A 10955-nucleotide genomic window follows, 5' to 3' on the forward strand; every position below is an offset into this window, starting at 1 on the left:
AAAAATTTTATGTTTCAGTTGATATTGTAGAATTAGGAATAGAACAAGCCTATGATTCATTTCATTCATCTGATCAACTAAATTGTTCAATAAATAATGAAACAAAAACAGCAATTGGTAATAAAAGCAATTCATAAAATATGAATAGATAATTTAAATTAAATTTTTTCTAGTTGATACAGAAGAACATTCAATTCCTGTTATACCTGGATACTCAAATGTATATTGTGATAAAACAAGTCAGTTATTTACTTTTATTGTTATTAACTTAAACCTAATGACTTCATTTTTTTATAGAACAAACTTCTACAAAAAAAAAAAATGAAATTTAATGATCAAGCTCGTGATCAAGGAATAGCTTCCAAAAATACTGGCAGTCATGTTTATAAAAATTTAAATGAACTTATTGGAAAACGTTCATTGATGGTAGACAATAATGTTGAAAACAAAAAAAAAGTATATGATCTACAAGTAGCAAAGGCCAAGGTAGAATTGGAAACAGCAACAATTGAAAAAGAAGTGGCTGAAAATAAACGGTTAAGTTCTGTATCCGAAGTACAGCAAAACAAATATAAAGAAGAAATTTTGAAATTGGAACTAGAATTAAAAAAAAATTTATTACAAAAGTAAATTGTTAATATAAAAATATTGTAAAACAAATAAAAGTTATTTAATGATCATTTTTTATTATTTATTGAGTAAACGCCCAAAGGCTAAAGTACAGTACAATATATCAAGGGTGGCCACAACAAGGCTCGCGAGCTGCATGCGGGTCTTGAGTCGGTGTCATGTGTCTCTTGACACCAAGATTAGAGTCAAATGAAGTATTATAATGAAATTAAGTGATTTTTAGTCATCCCTGGAAAATATAGTGTTAATTAAACGTGTCCTATATACATTTCCAACTTGTCTTGCTGGTAAAACAGGTAATTCATGAAATATTTCTGGATCAATTTCATTTAAATAAATTATTTATTTTTATTAATTGTGTCCTATTTGATATACAAATTAAAAATATGTGATAAAGGGTAAGATATTGTTGAGACAGTTTAAAAAAAAAATATAATTAGTCAACTCATACTCAGTGAATGAAGTTTTATCTTTAATTTTACTAATAAATTGCTCGATTTCAGCAACATTAATTGGCTTAAAAAAATTTAATCTGCAATATTACAGTTATTGCTTAAGGTTTTTCATGACTTTTTGATAAACCCTTTAGATGTAATATTATTTTCAATATTACTACCTACTCTGACAAAGAATCTATTAAAAATGTCACAAATTTCTTTTTTATTTTCCATAAAGGTGTCATTACTGTATATACCTTTAATGTTATATGTATTACTTTTTTGCCTGTAATTTCCTTTGAGATTCTCCAATTAGATTCATTACCAGCTGTTTTTTTTTTTTTGGTAATGTAAGATTTTTGCTTTTTTTATTAAACTATTTAGCAGGTTATGATTTATATCTACCATCTTAATACATACACCATACAATTATTAATATACTTTGAACTTAAATAATATAATAATAATTTAATAAAATTACTTGGTATTTTTTTTCTGATGCTGTTAGAGGATTTAAAAGAGGGGTCATTAAATATCTCCTGCATGGATAACCTCCATCTCCAAGAATGTAACAATCTCCAAATTCATTGTTTTCAAATTTTGCACGAAGTGAATTATTATCAAAAATAGTACTATCATGCACTGATCCGGGCCATCTAAATCAGGCATAAAAAAATAATATTGTTATATTAAATTTGTAATTATTTTAATAGAACCCAAACATACTGAGTATTAATGTATCTTATTACCTTGCAACAATATAGGTTATTTCTAGATTACTATTACATACAGCCTGTACATTAAAGCTAAAATAACCCTTTCTATTTCGATATTGTTCTCCAATATCTCGGCAAGGAGACTGAATTGGGATATGTGTACAATCTATAACACCTATTACTTGAGGAAATTTGTGCATTTTGTAAAATCCAACTTTTGTTTGTTGTATTTCTTCAATGGTTGATGGCATTTGTATGAAGTTTCTTCGGAGTTTGGCAATTTCATTACACACTCGTTTAATAATACGACATACTGACGATTTGTGAATGTTTACCAAATCGCCTATTACTGCCTGAAAATATTTCTCAGAATAAGTCAGTTGCAGAGAGATAGGGTATTTAGTGAGGTCATATACTCTTCTATAAGACCTACATTTTCTACCTTGTCTTAAATAATAAAAAATAATAAATAACATTTTTGGCACTGAGATGGATTCATTATCTATCACCAAATGATTTAATTATAAATAAACCTTTCAATTACTTACTTGGAATGTTCCAGTAGCAAGAAATCGTAATGTAATTAATATTTGCATTGGAGATGGAATAGCATGATTTCTTCTTGTGTCATGTTGAATATTTTCCCCAATCAAATGCATCAATTCACCAAACATGATTTTGGAAAGACTAAAAAGACTTATTTATTAGGTATCTAATTAATACATACCTATACATAAATATTAAATTAGATTTATATACCGGAATCTACGACTGAATTCTACATCATCAAAATAAGTCAGTGGATCAGATCTATCTCGAAACACCCTTGGTTTTGGTTAGGGTTCCATTCTCATCTATGTTATATTTTTTGTACTTATAACTATTTATAACTATGGGTTTTCTGAAATAACCCAAGGTTCGTCGGCAACATTATCATCGTGACAATTATATTACCAAATTAACAATTGACTATTATAAATGTTGCCGCCTAGACGCCTAGTGGCGACCAACATTTTCTCATGACTTCACGAGTCGTGAGTTGTGACTCGTGGGTAAACCTGGCTGGATATATATTAAATATTATTATTTATTATTTATTAATCAATATAATATTTAATAATATTGTTGTACTGAAAATTACGGAAGTTAACGTACGGCATACGCGTAATTGCATGGGCGCATTGGATGCACAGACTAAGAATAATATTGAATTGGATCACAAACTTGAATCATCATTGTTTATTGTGCTATTTATTTTGAATATTATTTTCTGTGATCTGTCGTGTTATATTTTTTTTCTGATATTGCTGTCAACACCTGCAATGCAAGATCCTGTACTGGCTATACTCAACTTATAAGTTACAAACTTAGGTATATTATATGCTTACTGGTAAGTCTTTGTACATTTTTGTTTACTTTTATTGTCAGTGGTGCAACTAGACTTTGCTAAACATCTTTATAATAGGTGTATGTTTCACCAAGAGTTAACATCTTAATATTTTTTAGTTATAGCTAGTATGCACCACTATTTGTTATAAATTATAATTTTCAGGTATAAGTCTTAATTATTACGCTGTGTCCTAACTGAATCCGTTGCGTGCGTGCGTTGCGTGTATTGCAGGCGATGCGTGCACGCAAATAAAACAAACTGCAACAAAGTACAGACATGTCCTAATTGGTCGTAACATGCGTGCGATGCGTTTTAACGCACCGCACAAAAAAGAACATGTTCTATTTTCCAACGCAACGTTGTGTGGTCAAGACTAAATTGTACACATTCGTTTATTTGAATTTTTATAATTGTATTAATTAATTACATTAATTGTATTAATTAGGTACAAAATGGAGCTTCTTATTTCTGAAGTACAAAAAAGGCCGGAACTTTGGGATAAAAGGAAACCTAAATACAAAGATCGCGTAGTAACAAATAGGCAGTGGGATTCTGTAGCCAAAGAACTAGGAATATCAAGTAATTTAAACTAAACTAATTTTAAATTAAACTTAAGTTATAATATAAAATACTGGATACAAGCTAATACAAGAAATAGAACATAATATTATAGAATAATTAAGTTGTAATATAATATAGTCAAATATCAATAGTAAAATATTTACAATTTATTATTGGAAAAAAAAATACTTAGGTTATTTCTTACATTTTCTGCTGCTCTGGATGTTTTGTTATTTCTCTTACTTACGGTTAAATCGCCGGATAAATTATTTATTTGACTTGATATATCTGAGTGCATATTATAATTTTCTGTAACTCTTATCTTTTCCAAATCGATACATACATTGTGCAGCATACATATTGCTTTTACAATGTGGTCAGCGTTTTCCACTTTTGTCTCTATTGACTTCTGCAAAATTCTAAATTTTGCTGCTGCTATACCGAAAGCACATTCTATTGTCATTCGTGCTCTGGAAAGTCTATAGTTGAAGTAACTTTTATTTTCATCGTTCAATAACCTCCTTGGGTATGGTCGCATCATGTATGTTCGCAAAGGAAATGCTTCATCATCAATGAAAGTATATGGACCAGTTACATTTGAATATGGTAGTTTTTTAGGATAGGGTAGTTTCAAAGTTTTATTTTCAAGTCGTTTTAAAATATTGGAATTAGATAATATACCTCCATCGCTATCTTTCCCATAAGCTCCGACATCAATCATAATAAATTTATAATTTGCGTCTGCCACAGCCATTAAAACAATAGAAAAAACCTGTTTATAATTGAAAAACATACTACCGGAGTTTTTCGGACATTTTATCCGAATATGTTTGCCGTCAATACTGCCAATACAATTTGGAAAATTCCAATTTTCATAGAACTCTTGTGCAATATTTTCAAAATCAGCAATCGATGGTGTGGGCATATGCTTTTCTTTCATTATCTTCCAAATTGCTTTACAAACTTCAATAACAATTGAAGAAACTGCTGTTTTTGAAATCCTGAATGTTAAAGCAATTTGTCTAAAAGCTAAACCAGTAGCAAGATATCTGTGTTGAAAAAAAAATAAAAAATTTTAAATGTATACAACGTAAATATTGTTTTAATGTTGTGAAGTGTTGCAGTATTTATATTTATTTTTTTTATATATTTTAATTTATTGACTATTGTTACAATAACATAATACAATATATATAACATTTTTATTTTTATTTTTAATACTAAAAATTACAGTTCATAATTTTTCTAAGACTCATTAATTTGAAAAATAATAAACTTTTTTATTTAAATTTAAAATGTTTTTTACGAATTTATTGTCAACTTTACTTAACGAAACTAATGAGAATTTTTGAATTCACTTAAATTCAATGATATAAATAGTATACGATAAATGATTCTGAGCGAAATCATGAAAAATGCAGTCTGGTAATTGAAATTGGCAAAAATAAATAAAAAATAAGTTGGAAAAGTGAATCTAGTTGGTGCTTGGGGAAGTAAAAATAAAAAAATTCCCAATAATTTTCAAAAGTGCAGGGAAAATAAAAATAAAAATTAAGGAAAAACGAAAATTATCGGTTTTCGACAATATTGACTTTGGTTTTTAGTGTAACTCTAAATGTTTATATTAATATTTTCTAAATTTGATAAAATTTTCAAAATATTTTGACTCTTTTCAATCTGTTTATGGAATTTTTAATAAAATTTCAATTTTTTGAGTTTTTTGTTCTGTTGGGTCAAAAAGTGTGAACATATTATATAAGGCTCCTGATATATTGCTACAATAGCAGTTGAAAAATATACTATTTACTTACAATAATATCATAAAAAATGCCTACCTACCTATAGTAATATTATAGTCTGGCATAGGTACCGTATTCGCTCAGAATCGTTTTTCGTATACATAATACAATGATATTACATCATTGAATTCAAATTTAACACCATCCACGTATTTAGATTATAATTAGGTATTATTATTATTAAATTGAATTGAATAATTTTAAGTAAAATAATTGGCTTATATATTTTGTACAATATTGACATTTTATGTCTTTGGCTTTGGCACATTAAAATAAAAAACCTGTAACGAAAAAGCATTACCGTTGCCATGACAACCAAACAATAACAAATTTATAGTAAATTTTACAATAACATAATTAATGTTATAAAATTCATCACGTGCCATAAAGACATAAATTGTGGTACTTCATTGCAGGCTCGTATGCAATATGGTTATGTTTTTTAAAATTTAATTTTCATAGAAGACGACGCTAAAAAAAAGTGGAGGAGTCTTCGCGATCAATTTTTAAAAGAAATAAAAAAAATTCCTACTAGTCGTTCTGGTAGTAGTCAGGAGTATGCTGCGCTATATAAAGGCAAATGGGGCTATTTCAACGCAATGCTGTTTTTAAATGATACTGCCGTTCCAAGGGAAAGCGACGGAAATGTTTCTGATGTAAATGTTGATATTGATGAAGAGAGCGAGGAACCAGATGAAATGGATGACATTGATCAGGCATCTACATCAAGTTACAACATTTCATCACCTCCATCGACATCATTTACAACACAAAAAAAAATTAAAAGAACAAAAAAACAAGACACAAGCCGTAATTTCGAACAACAGTTGATCGATCTCGAAACCAGAAAACTAGCTGCATTAACCCGAACCACCTGAAACTCCAGATGATGAAGATATGCATTTTTTAAAATCTATTCTTCCTTATTTTAAAAATATGAGCCCCATTCAAAAATTACGCGTAAGAAACGACATTCAAAATATTTTGATACGTGAAAGTTTACCTCCACAACAATACTTGGGCGCAGCAAACTCTCATAATCAAAATTATATTCCTCCATCAGCTACGGTACATCCAACATACAGTTCCATGCCATCAACTTTACCGAATTTCCAGTATTTAGACGACACACATTCAAATATTTAAAATTAAAATGTTTCTACTATCATTATATTCATTTTAGTTATTTTTATAATTTGTTATTTTAAAAGTTAAAAGGAGTTGTTTTTTTATTTTACCACTTTTAATGTTAATATTATAGTATACTCAGTATACAACACAGAAATCTTATTATTTTATTAAATTATAACATTATAAATTTAATTTTAATATATTATGTTATTGTTAATATATAAAAATTATTAATATTAATTTGTTATTGATTAAAATAATATATGCTTACCTTAAAGTAATAAGTAGTCTCTCTTCTACAGAAATTGGTACTTTAAAGTTAGTTGTTATATGATAACATTCATGTTCAATTGCCTCTTTTATGTAGTCAAAAGTTCCTGTAGTCATTCGTGTATAAGAACGGAATAAATTATCATCAGCACGTAACTGTGTATACAAATGATGAAACTCGCCAAATTCAAATCTATCTTTATATATTTGGTGTACCGGATTACGTTTACGTTTTTTATTCAAAAAAAAAAGTTTAACAGCCAAACTTTCGGAGAGTAACATTTTACACGTTGTTCGGTGATTAACGGCATCTTTACGACTGTACTGTAATTTTATAAATTTTATAAGTTCTCAACCTATATTGCACGTATGAATTCACCGACGTTAATTTTGCCAACAATACGTTGCGTTGCGGGCGAACGTATAAACGCAACGCACGGATTCAGTTAGGACACAGCGTTATAATTAACACAGATTAATTTTATATTTAAAGATATTCTATAAATATTCTGAAGCAGTTGTGAAAAAGTTTCCTTTAATTTGTATGTAAGTTAGAGTAAGTTATTGACACTACCTATTGTCAATTGCTATACCTATAATATTTTAAAATGATTTGTTATGTATGTAAATTTAATACTGATAGTTGAAAATGGTTAGTGTATCATTTTAAAATTTTCCATTTGTTAAAATATGATAGCAATTATACATGATGTGAAGAAACTTGTACACAGTCTTTTCTTAACTTGGCTACATTTAAAAGACACCTTCATAAAAAGCATTTAACAACTCTATTAGAACCTGAACCAGAACAACCATCTTCTACTAACTCTCCACTATTATTTCAATGTACAGAAAGTGCTAATATCCATAATATTTTACCTGAAATTCCTGTTAATACAATTCCATTCAATCTTGATATATTTAGTGAAGCTATATATAAGTCTGCAATTGAGTTTATAGTTGGTTTGCACAACAATAACAATTTTACTAGAGTGGATATTATATCAATTCAAACTGGAATAGTAGATTCAATTATTGCTTCAGTTGTCTCGTATCTATGTTAAAAGCAGTAATCGATGACGAAATTAAAGAACCTATTTCACGTGGTAAATTTCATAGAGTAACTTCAGTTATAGAAAATACTTTTCAATATTGTAATTCTGAATATCGTTTAATAGATTGGTTAAAAAAAAATGATTTCTTATGTAATATTAATCAAATTACTATAAATAAAGAAATTTGTCCTGTTCAATATGTCGGTGAAAGTGTATATGATGAAAAAAACACTACAGGAGCTCTTTTTTCTTTAAAGTTCCAATTTAAAAAATATTTTGAACAAGGTGATAATTTTAAAAAACAGTATACTAAATTAAATTTGTATAAAAACAATGAAAGTATATCAATGGAAAATTTTGTCCAAGGAAATGTCTGGAAAAAAAAAGGTTTTCAACCTAACAAAATATGTATTCCTTTTTTTTTATATACAGATGAATTTGAAATTAATAATCCTTTAGGTTCGCATTCTAATTTTCACTCTGTTTCTGCATTTTATTATAGCTTTCCCCTAGAAGATAATAGTTCAAAATTATCTAATATATATTTAGCTGCATTAATAAAGCATGTTGATCTAAAATTATTTGGAAATGATCAATGTTTACATGGTTTGGTAAATTAAATTAATATGCTTGAAAAGGAAGGAATAGATATTGTAACACAAGAGGGTATTTTTCATGTATACTTTATTTTGGGAATAATATTAGTAAATAATTTGGGACTTAATAGTGTATTGGAGTTTAGTAAATCGTTTTCAGCGAAATTCTTCTGTCGCTTTTGTAAAGCAGATAAGGCTGCTACTTGGGTTATGCATGAAGAAGACTTGAATTGTTTACGTAATGTTCAAAATTATTCTGAAGATGTTGATACTATGAATTTTGCTGAAACTGGTATTTATAAAGATTCGTTTTTAAATCAAATAACTAGTTTTCATGCAACTGAAAATTATTGTATTGATATAATGCATGATTTATTTGAAGGGGTTTGCCATTATGATTTATGTCATATTATAAAATATTATGTTGATACCGCAAAACTATTTTCCTTAGAAACATTGAATAGTCGAAAAATGAATTTCAATTATGGGCAAATAGAGATAGGTAATATTTCACCTCCTATAACAGCCCTCCATTTAAAAAAAAAAAACATTTAAAAATGTCAGCCAGGGAAGTCATGACTTTTTTCCTTTGATGATAGCAGATTTAATACCGGAATCTGATGAAGTTTGGGAGCTTTTTCGGTTATTACTTAAAATTACAGATATTCTGTTATCATACACTTTTACTGAGAATGCAATTTCATATCTGAAACAATTAATTTCCCAACATAATTTGTTGTATATAACTGTTTTCAATGATAACTTAAAACCAAAACATCACTTTTTAGTCCATTATCCAACAATAATTCAAAATTCTGGCCCTCCTAGGCATCACTGGTGCTTTCGTTTTGAAGGTAAACACAGAGAATTAAAGATGTATGCAAGATCAACTACTTCTAGAAAAAATATTACCTTGACATTAGCAAAAAAGTACCAGTTTAAATTTGCTTATAACTTAATGAAAGACCTAGATAAAAAAAATTACTTTCAAAGATAAGCATAAGGTTCTAACTAAATATTCTGACATTATTAACAATAGTCTTAATACAACTTCATCACAGTATACATGTTATACTGAACTGAGGTTTAATGGGATTTTATATAAGGTTGTTTATTATTTAACAAAGCAGTGTAATGAAATGAGCTTATTTAAAATATTGGAACTTATAACAATGAATAATAATCTAGACAATATTGTCTACATTTTGACCAAAAAAATTTTGTTAAATGGATTTAGTTCACATCTTGAATCGTTTATTGTTAGTGATAGTGAGGAAGAAGATGGTTGTTTTATTTTTGAAATAAATGAATTTAGTGGTCCTCCTATAAATGTAACAGTAGTTACATCAGGTAAAAAAATGATACGTTTAAAAGAATTCTACTAACATAATACATTTTTAATTATTTAAAATTATGATTTTATATTTTATGTGTATAAATATGTATTATTAAATTGTATCTATATGTATTATTTTTTTAAACATTTATTAGAGTATTTATAAGTTGTAAAGAAATGGAATATACACCACATATAAGTGACTCATTTTTACATATGCTTCAAGTACCTTCTAGTACTGTAAGTATCATTTCTCTTTTTAATAAATTACATTTTAAAAATAACACCTTCACTTATTTATTGAGTTATTTATACATATTCTATAATACCAATGTTCATTTGTATTATTATTTATAATTTATATCTTAGCCCCCAGCTGAAGTAGTAGAAACTATGAATCCTGATCTATATCTTCAAAACAGTTCAACTAAAATGTCAGAGTTTCATTACCCAGTTGAAGATTTACTAATACTAAAGAAATTATTAGAAAATTGGGGATTAACATGTGTATATAAAACTTGTATTGGTAAAATAGCTATAATGGGGAAACAGTGCACAGTTTATCACTCATTATTCTATAAATATGTTTTTTGTATAGATCAACTAATTGACATGAGTACTCTTCGGCTTTTTAAAACTAGACATATTGATAAATTATTATCAACATATCCATTAGGAATCCTAGTAAAATTTGAATCTGAACTGGAAAAATGGAAAAGCAGTTTAAATATTGTTGATATAGATAAAAGAACAGAGCTTGCTGAAACATCAATGAACAAACCAAATTTAGAACCTCCTCTAAAATCTTTTAAATTAAGCAAAGAATTAAATGTTGATGTAATTCTAAATTCATCAACACAAGGTTCTTTAATATTAGACTATTATAGACAGAATAATAAGCTAAATGATGGTATTAGATCAACATTGGTTGACATACTTATTGGGCAAGTACTATCACAGCGCATACCAATGTCTGTAAGCTTAGCTGAATCTATAGCAGATCAAATAGTGGCAATATTTAGTTCTGAAATTAA

Source organism: Diuraphis noxia, unplaced genomic scaffold (assembly GCF_037042655.1).
Source record: "Diuraphis noxia isolate RWA-SAM2 unplaced genomic scaffold, SU_Dnox_SAM2 contig0001, whole genome shotgun sequence".
Lineage (NCBI taxonomy): Eukaryota > Metazoa > Arthropoda > Insecta > Hemiptera > Aphididae > Diuraphis > Diuraphis noxia.